The following is a 13,968-nucleotide window of genomic DNA, read 5'->3' as shown; positions in this document are numbered from 1 at the left end:
GGTGTAAATCATCGATGGTTCACCATCAATGGTTGGCTATCCCACGTCCTATGTCCCTATTTCCCCCAGTCAGTCTTGATCATTGTTACTATTGATTTTCCCGATACATTGGGAAAAAAATTTTTTTTTATGTGGAACTAAACCATCGATGGTTTAAAGTAATTAGCCATTGATGGTACAGCCATCGATGGTCCACTACAGTATACCATAGAAATTGCTATTTTATGGTATACTATTTAAAAAAAAATATATATATAAAACTTTTTTTTTTTAATAAAATTGTGTTGGATAAGTTTTAAATAGATCTTCTTGACTCAATTCAATCGTTTTTTGGGGGGAAAAAATTCGCCAGTTAAGTGGTTAAAGTTTTAAACACGAACTCTGGTATTAGAAAGAAAAGAAAGCCATGTGGAACAGTGTATTAGAAAGTATATACTATGCATGAATGAAGGCGAGCGCCAATAAAGGGGAAAGCGACGCTTGTAAGAAGACAGCTGCCTGCTTAGTAGAAAGACACAAGTAGTATTACATATACTGTATGAGGATAGGAGTGTATGCACAGGGTGCAGAAGGGTGAGGGAATGCACTTAGTATAGGAATGCAGTGTGTGCACGGAGGGAAAGATGGTCTCCAGGGTGAGGGGTAGTACCTGCGCCCAAATGCATGGTGTATGAGAGCACTGGAAGCGGAGCGGAGTAAAAGCGATAGTACCTGTGCCCACATCCATGGTATATGAGTGCAGTGTGCGGGAGAGGGGGGAAGAGCTGCTGGGTGAGGGGTAGTCATAGTGTAGGAGAGCAGTGTGTGCGGGAAGGAAAGGGCTGCAGTCAGTGTGAATGGTAGTACCTGTGCCTAGAAGAGTTGTGTGCGGGAAGGGATGCCGGGTGAGGGGTAGTACCGGCTTATGCCCACATGCATGGTATAGGAGAGCTCTGTGTGTGGGGAGGGGAGGAAGGGATGCAGGGAAGGAAGTGGAAGAGGAGGAGCGTGGGAAGCCAGCGAGCAGTGTCAATACAATAGGCTTCTTGTGTGTGGATGTGTGCGCCTGCTGGGAGGCTGCAAACAGGGAGGGAAGATCCAGGCAAGCTGCCTTGTGCTCGGACAGGGTTGCGGGCTTATCTGCAGTCTCCGCTCCGGGCAGCGCGGCCAGGCCCGCCCGGGCTGAGGAATGCACAGGCCCCGCCATCAGCACTGAGAGGGACGTGCTGCTGTTGCACAGAGGCTGGAGGCTGACGAGCTCCAGAGAAGGTGAGATACTGAGATGTGCCCGCACCGCAGGCCCCGAGCATGTGCCTGGCTAAGCGGGAGGCTGGGGCACCGTAGTGGACGGTGTGTGTGCGCCATGCTCCGCATCCTCCAGGTCCCCGGCCCCTGTGTGAGTAGGACGTACAGAAAGAGAGGCGCCAGTGTGCCATCACCCGCCCGCCTGCCTGCCTGTGTGGGCTCTCTAGGCGCGGACAGGACGCCCCTTGCTCTCTGTCTGTGTCACCGGCCACTGTACTGATAGATTTGGCGCCAAGGCAGAAGCCCCGGTACATCTCCTGTCAGGGTTCCCATCGCCCACCCTGCCCGCAGTGACATGATGACAGTGTGCTCTGTCCTGTCCTGTCATTCATTGTACAATGCTCCTATGGGAACACTGATTTTATCATCTGTGCTGCAATGTTTTTCCCATTCTTTTTGTAGAAGTATCTTTTATAAAGATTAGGATGCTCATACATTATTGTGCCTAAAAAGACTACATAAATAGTTTGATTTGTTGGATGTTGTGAGTCTACAAGTAATTTATTGAATAAAATGTTTTATTATTTAAAATAAGCAAAAAAATTATACAACACAACATACATTTCATGGATGCCCCAGGCTATGCTTTTGGGATAGTCCTATTTAACCATGTAAAGCCCAATAAGATCCCCATACTTTTAGACCAGAGTAATTTTTCAGTTTGTACTGTAGCTTTCACCAGCACATTATTAACAAATGTCATTTAAATTACATATATTTTGTTTCTGCAAACAGTGCTATCTTTTGATGTCACCTTAGAATAACATTTATATAGGCTAAACTCAGGAATATTAAAGACTATACTTATACCCCTTTCACACGTCAATGCCAGGTCGCACCCGGGATTTTGTACACAGGTCCATCTCAGGCGCGACCCGGCTGAGACCCCTTTCAGACTGGCGGCCCGACCCTGCTTATTGTCTGGTTGATGTCATCAGAGGCACATGCCAAGTCGGCGCTTGGAGATGAGATCATCTCCATCATCTCTTCCTATGCTATGAACGGGTCGCATCATTTTGCCTTGTGTGGGTCTAATAGTGTAGAATTACAGATGTTTGTTTGGTATACAGTAGAAATGAGGATGGAATACTATAGCTTTATACAAACCAAATGGGCATGATGTATTCACTTTCTCTTTGCTCACTTTTATAACCTTTAGTTTGAACATATTAGTAGCATATTGTATTATCTACCATTGCAATGGGGTCTCTATAGGGCTTTGTAGTACTCCCAGTAGAGAGAGCAACTTAGGGGCACATCCGTTCATACAGGATGCCGAGGAGGAAAGAGTCTTCTGCGCATGTCGGAGGCCTCCTTGGAGAGTCACTGGTTCCTAGTGCCTGGCGGCTGCAAGCTGAAGGGAACAGAGGCTGCCTAGAGTACTCCTTTGACACCCCCACCCTCGCTCATGACTTTCTCTGGTTACATGGTTTCAATATGAACATCACACATTTTGATGTTGCATCTGCACCCACAAACAAACAATGTTATGTAGACATAACATAATAAAGTACATCAACATTTTAATATTCCAGTCCATACTCCTGCAATAAAACATTCAAGACATGTGATGTCAGACCCTTAGTTAACATGTCTGTAACATTGTTTTTACTGGTCACATGAAATACATTGATTGAAGCATTATCTACCAGCTCTCATGAAATTGTTTGATAGCAATATGTTTGGATCTACCGTAATGCTTGGTACTAAAAGATACGTTTATTGCACCTCTGTTGATGCATGCAATTAGTGTTCACTCTAGGTCCGGCACCGGGCAGGGCACCGGACCTAGAGAGAGAGCACTCCAGCATGCGCGTCTGAAAAGGGGGCTAGACCACGAGAAAAGGGGGTGTATTTAATACACGCCCCCTTTTCATCATTCTTGGGGGCATGCCCAGCACTTACGGACATGCCGGGCTACCCCCAAGCTCTCTCTTCTCTGTGAATAGATGACAGGCGCATGCGCCCGGCATCTATTCACTGGCGGTGATCATTACACCGCAGTTTTCCCCACTCTTGGGACACTGCGGCTCGTGGGTGAGGATGGCACCTGCAGGCTGTCTTAGCGGGGCGCCTTCAAAAGGGAAGAATGTGCCCTGCTAAAACAGCCTGTAGGTGCCATCCCCACCCGTGAGCCAGTTTTGAAATCGGGCATGGAGCGGCGCCCCGCAAACACACCATAGCGGGTGCAATGTTGACAGCCTCCTCTCAACTAGTCTCTTTCAGCTATAATGCCTCTTTGGCTGTTTCTGTAGGAGCCATGTACTCCACCTCAGTAGTAGATAATGTACCTGTTGGCTGTTTTCTACTTGCCCAGCTGGCGGCTGCGTCTGCCATAGCAAATTGATATCCGGTATAGGATTGCCTGTCCACTCCCCAATTGACGTTGCAGAATGCTTGTAGTTATAATTTTTCTGTTGTCTTGAACTTTAGTTTTAGGGAATTTTGTTCTTCTCAGCTATCTAAAGATGCGCTTGACAGCTGTCCAGTGCTCCTTTTCCTGGTTTGTTTGCGAATTTGGCTTACATGGGCATTGCATGGGCTATGTCATGTACGAACGCTTGCATATATCGAAGTTCCAACTGCATTCTGATGAGGTATTTTTCTCATTTATTGATTTTCTACACACAAGTTTTGAAGTTTTCACACTTTTGTCCATGGGTGTGCTGACTGCTCTCGCATCTGTCATCTCTTTAATTCTTAAGCGTACAGTAATTGTCCCGACTTTCGTGACATTTAGTACTTTGTCTCCTGTTCCCCTAATGTTTACTGATTCACATGGATTTTGTAACTTGAACCAACTCTCATTGCAGCTAAAGCGGCTCCTTAGTCCATGTACTCAACAGTCCCTGTGGTGGCTGTCTGCTACCTTGAACACTGACTCATTCCTTCTGTCACATTTATGTGATGAGGTACCAACTGGTTCACTCGCTCTGCACTCTGAAGCTTCATGTCCCAACTTATGACATTTTAAACTTTTTAGGCTTTGTGGTTCTTAACAGAAGAACAGAATTCTCATCATTAGTCTCTACAGGTCTGTTCTCTTAAAACTGCAGTAGCTTTGCCGTACAGCTTCTGTTGATGGCTTCATAACACCAGATTCTAAAGCAGGGGTAAGTATTAAGCGCCCTTCAGCTGTTGTGGGACTACACATCCCAGCATGCCCTGCCACAGTTTTGCTGTCAGGGTGTGCTAAAACAGTTGCAGGCTATGCTGGGATCTGTAGTTCAGCAGTAGCCCACTCCTGCTCTAAAGCTACTACTAGGAAATTATACTCTGGCATAAGGTTTTGCGGCATCAACATTGCAACCTCCTTGTTGTCTACTAGGAAGCCTGCTGGTTAATTGCTGAGAGATGGACAGCATTTTATATATTCGTTCATGTGTCTGCATGCACTAAGTTTTGTATCACATAAAAGATGCCTAATTCGTCTTATTATATTTGTCTTTATAAAGCCACCCACATGTAATATGGGGTTGTCGTTCCGTGAATAATGGAGTAAACATGCTGTTCTACATCTAAGCCTATTCTCTTCATTGCTCTATCTGTAATCACCACGATTGCTAGTTAATATTCCATGGCTTTTCCCTCTATAATTGCATTTCCATGGAAAATGTCATCATTTTCTGTACCTGTTTGTTTGGCAAAGTAATGGAGTTACTGTACTCACTTAGATCCTCTTATTCCGTGTCGCTGCAGTCTGTATTCTTAGTTTTGTTTGTCTTCACACCTGGGTGTCTGTGCATACTGGCAGCCTGATTTGTGCACATTGGCGGCCTGGGCCATAACCTATTGGCAGAGTAAATGGTGGTACTGGGTGCGCAGTAGTGTGCAAATGGAGGTTACTCCACACTGCATACAACTTAAAAAGGTGTTGGTTTGTAAACCAAGTAGCATAAAATACAGGGTTATGACAGGTACAGGCTGTAAATAGTATTGCAAATGCAGCCTGGAGTGTATAGGGTATGTGGGGTGTTGACAGTGCTGTCCCTGCTGTGGTGATGGGGAAATTTCAGCTGTCGATATCAATAGTTGCAGCTGTCGTTCATACATTGCCCTGCACATCGGCACTGCTATCTTGTAGATGGCTGCACCGATAATGACAAGGGTGCATGGCGATGTGTCAGGACTTTCAGAGTAAGAGGGGGGAAGGTTTGGTCAGCATGAGAATAATTTGGACTCACCCAAATATTGGCTTTTCATTCCGATTAGGATATGGAGCAGAAGGGATTTGGCCAATATAGCCCCTCATCTCTTGTTTTTGATAACTGAATGGTTGGGATAAGTCCATGTATCTCATAATTTAACAAGTATATCATGTTCAATTGTGACCTCTAGAAGTTTATACTTAATATGTGTGGGGGAAAAAGGAAACAAACGGAACAACATTTTATTTTTTTATGTTGGAGCTGTAGCTACTTTATTACTGTTGTTTCTCCTTCAGGGGCATATTTATAAAGCAGTGTTTACCCCATTTTCTTTGCTGCTTTGTGCAGTTCATGAATAGGGCACAGCACTGAATCAATTATTTTTCAAGCTGTGCCGTTAAATTGGAGTTTATGGTGTCCTCATAGTAGGTGATGTAGCCTGTGATCTGTGTGCAGTTTATGAAGCTGTGATAATCTTTACTTTATCATAGTTTTTGGAGCAAACCTAACATCATGACGTTATGCTTGGGTAGCTCACCCGGAAGCGACTGGAATCGTGATATGATGTGCTGCATATATGTGTAATATGGTTAAAAAAAGGCAAGTTTTACTGTAACGACAAGAATGGAGATATTTTTACTGCACATACGTGGGCTCTTTGGCCTGTGCAATATAATTTGAAAATGTCAAACTTGCAAAACCTTTCCCCGAATCCTTAAGGTGCCTACACACTTGGCGATGTGCTCACGATGTACAATTTCCCCTGAACTCTCCCCCGACAGCTCCCCGGCAGTCCTTCACACGATTTGTTGTAAAAAGTGTCCAATGTGACAAATGATCTATCGTTCAGCCTTAACTTTTTCCAGTGCATCGTGTCCCAGATTGGCAAATCTGAAGATGTGATGTATCGCTAAGTGTGTAGGCACCTTAACACTTTCGATGAAGGACTTTGTGGACTTGAGGGAATAACATCTTTCTTCATGAAAGGGTTAAGTTTTAACACATTTTCTATCGCTGTAGTATAGAGCCATACAAAGGGGCCCATTTATCAACGGGTTTTATCATATGCAACAAGTTTCAAATCTCCTTGCTATGGTAATGGTGCTCCAGCCAATCGGCTCCTAACTGTCATCTGTTTGAAAAATTACAGTTTGGAGCTGATTGGCTTTAGTACCATTTATCATATGCAATGAGTTTGAAAACTCGTTAATTAATGAGGTCTAAAATGTGCCTTATTGCAAAATTGCACATGCTTATAATTAGAACCCTCGGTCTCAATGTCTTGCCTTAATATTGCAGATAATTGGCACACAGGGAGATGTATCAAACCTTTGAAGGAGATAAAGTGGAGAAGTTGCCCATAGCAACCAATCGGCATCTGTCGTTTTATAGACTGCTAGATAAACAATAGCTAGAAGCTGATTGGTTGAGTAAAGCCAACTTCTCCACTTTATATCTCTTGAAGGTTCAAAACATCTCCCTTTTTTTAGTGACTGGTTAATACTGTTGTCTGCAGTTTAGCTAGAGCCTGAGCCAAGGCTGCCTTTGAATGTGTTTTTATAAAGCAAGCCATCTCTTCTGTGAACATATGCTGTTTAGAATTGTACCCGGATTAAAGATTAACAGTGTCTAGAATAGAAGACTCATAGGTTGACACATGATGTTCAACATTTTTAAGGTTAGGCACTTGCCAGAGGCTTAGGGTTAGGCTGCGGAAGGTGACAGTTAGGGTTAAACCCTAGGTGGAGTGTTAGGGTTAGACTAGGGTTAGGTTTAGTCAATTGGTGGAGGGTCAAGGTTAGGCACCAGGGGGAAGGTTAGGGTGAAGATTAGGCTTAAATTTAAAAAAAAAAATGTTGACAATTTTTGTATCGTCCATATGTGTGTTGACCATTTGTACCTGTCAAACTATTGTCTGTCTACCATCTGTTGTCGATCTATTGAATGTCTATCTTTTTTTGTTTTCACCATCATTAATGGTGGGCAATACTCTTTTTACTTTTAAAAGCATAAACTCAACTAATTTTTATTATCCTTTTTTTTTTTTCTATCACTCTACCAATCAAAGTATCAGAGCCAATGATACTTGCAAGTGCTACCAGCATGATCACGTAATATCTAGTTTCACTTACCTAAACCATCTTATTGCAAGTTTGGGTGGGTTTAGTTACAAGAACCCAGCGATGCGACAAACCAACCTATCAGGTGGGCGGTACACATTAAACTATCCGATGCCCACCCGCCCAATATGTCGGAACCACCCGCATCCTGCTGCATGTGGTCATCGGTCGCATTTTCAGGTTGAGGTGTACGTAGGGCTGACCTGACGATGTGATTGACGAGCAAACGGGAGCGCACATGGCCCGACATAGAGGGAACACAGGCATTTTAACAATATATCAGACCCATCCGTCGGATAGGTTGAAATATTGTCTGTGTACCCAGCTTTAGGTTTACGTTGTTCTGCACAGAGAACTTAATGTATTTTATTATATGAAGCGTCTTTAGAGAGTGAATATGAATGAAAACTGGTGCAAAGGGCAAATAATAATGTAGCATTGCCTTTAGAATCAAAATGGTCATATTGTTTTTTTATTGTGTGAACTACACTAAAATGAGTAATCTGTATTTGTCTGCTGTGGGCTGACTTTTTCCTTTCCAGTGTCAATGCACCCCAAGGCGTGTACATATATATCTGTTTGAACAGGAGTATTTATATTGAGTCTTCATTCAGGGCATTCTAATATGTTATCCATAGACTTTAGTAAAGTAATGCCCAAGTGACATATCTGACTGAATATATATGTGATAATTATATCACGAAAACTCCTGGAGCTAGTTGTATAAAAGTAAGCTAAATAAAAGTAAAAATAAAGAATGCAAATGATGTGATCGATATTTGTATAGAGGTGGTTAATTATGGTTGTGTGGAGCAAGGGATAAGAAGCTGGTGCCAGCCGCATCTAACTAGATGGATCAAAAAGAGAAAAAGATTTATATAGCTGTGCTTGATTATTAAAAATAATAGTCTAGTGCTTTTCATTGGAAAACAAGAGGCTTTAAAACGCTATTGTGTATTTAATATAGTACATGAAATAACCTACACTACATACAATTGTACCAATAAAAATAGTAATAAAATGAATAATTGTCCTGTACAGTAAATATGTAGTAATTCTTACACACACACAGATAATATCTCAATTGTTAGCAGCCCATAGACTTTGTTTCTAGCCCCCTTCGCACCTGACGGAGCTATTCAATTATTGCTCCTGTAGGGTGCAATTAGCTGCTGGCGCACCATTTCAGCTCACTCCCCCGGGGAGGGGTGCAAGCTGCAATGGGCGGAAGCCCATTTTGGGTGCCCGAACCGCACTTTTCATGATCGCTCCCAGCACTTTGGTCGGGAATAGCCGTTTTAATCGGCTAAACACAACCTCTATGGACGGGATCAGCGCAATAATCGGCATCAATTGAATAGCGCCCCACGATTTCCTGTCACCTTTAGACGGGAGATCAGGCGCGCTAAATCAATTGAATTCCGCCCATTTACTTCAGGGATATTAGCTGTTAGCTGGGGATAAAATGTAATTTGCAGTGTTGAATAGACTCAGAGTTAAAGAAGAGAATCTTCATAAAAGTTCATAAAACGGTTTATAGCAATTGTGTATATAAAGGTTTTTTTTAAAAAGGGAACATTACCGTAATAAGCAGCCTGTCTGGGATCTGGTCATAGTGGATCCCAGCCAGGCTGTTTACTACATGGAGGACCGGACTTTGGAATTCAATAATGGATACAAGTTTCATTGTTGATCCTGATAAAAATCTTCATAATGGGACTATAAACTGTATACAATGGTAATGTTACCTTTTTACTTGTTTACAATTGCTAACAGTTTTGTGAACTTTTATGAAGATTCCTTTCTTTAACTTTGAGTCTATTCAACCCTGTAAATTACATTCTTTCTGCAACTAAGGTAAGGTACACATCAGAACGATGTGTATCCCAGCTGACCCGACGCCTAAGGGAAGGATACATCGGGCACCCGTACACCCAGCACGATCCAGTGTTCGACCGTGCGATAAACCCTTCCATCCTGCATGCTGTCGTCAGCGACGTCGGCTCATCTGACATGTAGCACATCAGATGGGAAGACGTTACTGACGCACATAAAGGCGCAGTTGAGGGTATGATATATCGTCCAATATATCACCTGATGTGTACCCGGCCTAACAAATAATATATTCCCGAACTCAATATCTATGGGCTGCTAACAATACTAACATCATGTGATATTGGGATATTTATGTGTGTATGAATTACCACATATTTACTGTTGCACAGGAAGTTTAGTTTCAATGTTACTATTTTTATTGATGCTATCTTGACAATTTTGTGTATTGTGGTTTATTTCATATCCTATATTAACTATACAATAGCATTTTAAATCCTCTTGTTTTCCAATGATAAGCACCAGACTTTATTGTTTTTAATAATCAAGCACGGTGATAAAAAAATCTTTTCCCCGTAACTGACTGAATGAAAAATTGCATAATTCAGTCATGAATAATCTGCTGGATTCAGCAGGTATTCCAGTAACTCACCCCTCACTGCAGGATGAAGTGTGCTGACTGTTACATTTTTAATAGATGGGTTAGGAAAGAAAATGCTTCTCTCCCACTTGAGTGATGACTCCTCTCACTGTGTCAGTGACTGCATTTCAGTAATTGCAGAAGGAAGACTTGTGTAACTCTCTGTTTCTGCCATCAATAACTGTAGAGTCGGAGAGGTATGTTGGTTAGTGGGAACTTTTATTCATATTTTTGACTGTTTGATGAATTTTCTTATTGGGTTTATATCCTCTTTTGAACCTTTTCGTGTTTTTTTGTTTTGTTTTTTTTACAGTGTGCGCATATGCTCACTATTTCACACACTATACTTGCCAGGACTACAGTATGTAATACTTTTGCAAACCTTGACGTTTGTGAATACACACTGTCTTAGAATTAGATTTAAAAAAACATAGGGCTGTATTCTTTATAGTGTTAATTACCCAGTGCTATAATACTACCAACAGTAACAGTACAGGAGTACAATGTATTGGGAAGTAACACATTAAAATATGAAACAATGACCAGAAACAGTCAATCATATTGCGAAGGCCATAAGTGTTCTGAATAACATAATTTAGAAAAGGAAAACAAAGATTGGGACGAATTGAATGCGAAGCTGAAAAGCCGCAGGAGGGAGCTCCTGCAGCTATTTAATACACCGCGCTGTTTGTGCAGCTAAAGGAATTCTTTGCGCACCCCCTAGGGGAGGTGAGGAGAAATCCGACAAAAGTGCTGGACACGCCAAATAGCCGCGCGCCCGGCACTTTAGTCAGAGAATGCCGGTTCTCGCGCTCAAACACCCAGGTTAAGTCGTCAGAATCGGCATTCTCTGACTTAACCAATTCCCAACCAGGCACACAGCGCATTGTATTGAATAGCTGCAGGAGCTCCCTCCCTCAGCTATTCATCATCGCATTGAATTGAATTTGGCCTATTGTATTGCAGTATTTATTTATTTTTGTTCTAGATAGAAATTGTAAATAAGGAAGAGGTGGAGGCCAAAGTTTTTAAATAAGTGATATCAGATTGGTCCCGGTACTTTGGAGTTATTGAAATAGAACCAGGTTTGCAATTCTGATGGTATTTAGGAAGCTTGATTAAGCAAGGATCGCTATTCTGCTAATATGCACGCTACACAGTTGCTAATATCAGCGGTGAAATGTAAATGTTTACAGTGGCATTGCGATCACAGCCTAACATAAGGACAGTCACTTTCACTTACCCACATCCGTGTACTTGGGCAACATAGCAAAATAATCGGTTACACCCATACGCGCAGTTAAGGCAGGTCAGACCTCACTCAGGAATTGATAACTTCACGCTATGAGGTCTCAGGCTGTGTATGGCCACGAAGTGGATAATTTAATCACGCGCACGCCTGCGTTCGCCCGACCACTCTCCTGTCACCACCCACAAACTGCACTGCTTGTCAATCACTCTGCCATGGGTCTGTGTACCCTCTGCAAGCGCAGTTTGGATCGCAAATGCTAGTTTGCACACACGCACTGAGATGCAGACACATGCGCAGTGCGAATTAATCTACCGATTGCGTGCGTATTAGCAACTGCGTTCCTTGCTGAATCAGGCCCTGAGAATGAACAAATTAATTAATCTGCAGTTGTTTAAAATGAAGGGATGGTGGATAATTTTCCTACAAGCCAGCAAATGTAGTAGGTGCAAATTTTACCAAGATAATTATGAAGATCTTTTAGCATGTTAATTTTCTTGTTTCTATAGTGAGGCCATTTTATCTGAGGAACCCAATGGGTTTCCTAATTGGGGATATGGAGAGGGATTTGTTGTCAAGAAATCATGGCTGTTAGCAGTATTCCAAATAGAGAGCGTAAACAGATGGGCATAGACGGAGGCTGGCCCATGGATCTTGGGCATCAGCAAGAGATAACGAACACCCATTTTGGGAGTCAAGGCACTTTTAAAGTCTACTCATTTCTTGAGTCCTAATTTAGAGTTTCAGGCGATAACCCGCTGAGTTGAGTCAATCATTGTTTTGAATAATTGTGAGACCGAATCTACAGTTTTCTGATGACTTTGCAAAGGTTTCTCTGTTATACCCTTCGTGTGTAATTGGATTGACCCCTTGGTATAACCATCATCTTTGTACCCTGAAAGGCTCCCAAACGATTAAAGTTTCATTAACAGATTGAGCATATAAATGTTAGGATTAGAGAGAGTGAAAACCACAGTCGGTTAACAGGGAGATTTTCTATTGCCAATCACTGAGGGATGTGCCTGTAATATCTCTTTGCTCTAATTCTTCTATGACATGTTTAAAAATATTTAATGTTATGCTACAGAGCTTATACAGATTTATGTACAAGGTGTGCTCCAGGGCTAAAAGTTTAGCATTTTGCTTTTCTCTTTCATCCACTAGGGGACACTGGAGGTGCTTACGCTGGGGTATAGAAGCGTGGATAACTGGAGCCGGCACTTTAAATAATTTAAAAGTGTAATGCTCCTCCCCCTCTATGCCCCATCAGCCCTCAGTTTAGAAAATGTGCCTACGAAGCTGGTCACAATCTGCTGTGCTCCAGCAACACATTTATTTTATTTATTTAGGTTTTCTTTATTTTTACATCTTTTGACACTTTTAGGTACCCTTCGCCACCTCTCTAAAGGTGGGGTCCGGGTACCTGGCGCCCTGTCCTTATAGGAGGCAGGAAGGAGTACACAGCGCTTATTTGAAAAGCACTGACAGATCCTTACCGCCACAGCACATTCTCAACAAGGAAGAGAAGTGCTGAAGCTGCAGAGAGACTCCATCGGGGACCACGCAGTGAGTAACCACCTGCGCATCCCCCGGCTCCCAGCCCCGCCGCTGCCCAGCGGTTTTGCATAATTAGAATGCTGGGCAGCTAATGCAGAGCACTACAAGCACCCTTTCCCTCCTCCCGCTGGTAAGCGCGGCACCTGGCTCAGCCTGTTGCGGGGCAACTGATTAAGTGCGCTACAAGCGCAGCCACCTGCTCTCCTTCCTCCCGCCGGGCTCACCCTCTCCCCCCTGTTTCAGTAGTGCGGGGCAGGGGATAAGTGCTCTACAAGCGTGACCAGGTGCCTGCTCTCCCTCCTACCCGCCGGGCTCTCCCTCCCCCCCGCTGTTACAGTAGCGCGGGGCAGCTGACAGGCGCCTGCTCTCCCTCCTTCCGCCCGGCTCTCCCTCTCCCCGCTGTTACACGCGGGGCAGAGAGGCGGTAAGCGGTCCGCGGTACATGCGGTGTGGCGCGTGGGGTGGGGGGGTTTAATGGCCACAGAGGCATCTTGTAAGGAGGTTGATAGCCCTTTAGGGCATAAAGAAGGGGGCGGAGCTTAAAGGCAGCGCGGGTCTCTCTCCCCTACACGGCAAGTGGCTGTATAACAGCAGGGCTGCCGCTCTTCATTACACAGCAGCTCATACTGCATCTCTATACAGGAGATTGCAGTGTAAGACACAGAAGGCTGGATTCCTCTGCTGCCATTCCTGTGCTGCAGGACAACTACATCTCCTGATTACATCCCTGGTAAAGAGGCTGTAAGTAACTGGGGTGTAAGTGCAGGGGAATCTGATCTGTGGGAGGGGGGTTTCTCCTCCTCTGTGTCCCACGGCCTTCTTGTTTTTATATGTCGATGTCTTTTCTGTTTTATGCTGTGTTTCTCTGAGTGACTGTGTGTACATGTCCAACAGAACCAAGGCCTCTCAAAGGCTGTTTGTCTGTTCCAAGGGTAACAACAAACGGACCAAGCCACAGGCTATCCACGTTATGTGATGCTTGTACAACAACGGATTCACAGATGGCGATTACTAGCTCTCCTGCTCCGCCATGGGCCACTGACATGGTAGGAGTTATGTCAAATTTAACATCGGAGTTGGCTGAGGCGCGCAGGTCTCAACCTCCCTGGGTAGCTGACTTAACCAAGTCTCTAGACA

General features: G+C 43.6%; 1 protein-coding gene across 1 annotated transcript in view; it reads left to right on the top strand.

The window, feature by feature from the left end:
• The first annotated feature begins 941 nt into the window (after window positions 1–941).
• The window catches only part of JADE3 (jade family PHD finger 3), a 93,159-nt gene continuing 80,132 nt past the window's right edge, over window positions 942–13,968 (top strand). The window contains exon 1 of the mRNA XM_088458754.1: window positions 942–1,248. The gene's annotated coding sequence lies outside the window, so the exon portion shown is untranslated. The remainder of the gene's footprint in view (window positions 1,249–13,968) is intronic.

Source organism: Taudactylus pleione, unplaced genomic scaffold (genome assembly GCF_031769625.1).
Source record: "Taudactylus pleione unplaced genomic scaffold, aTauple2 ptg000041l, whole genome shotgun sequence".
In the NCBI taxonomy this organism is placed as follows: Eukaryota; Metazoa; Chordata; class Amphibia; order Anura; family Myobatrachidae; genus Taudactylus; species Taudactylus pleione.
This window is presented reverse-complemented; position numbering and strand designations above follow the sequence as displayed.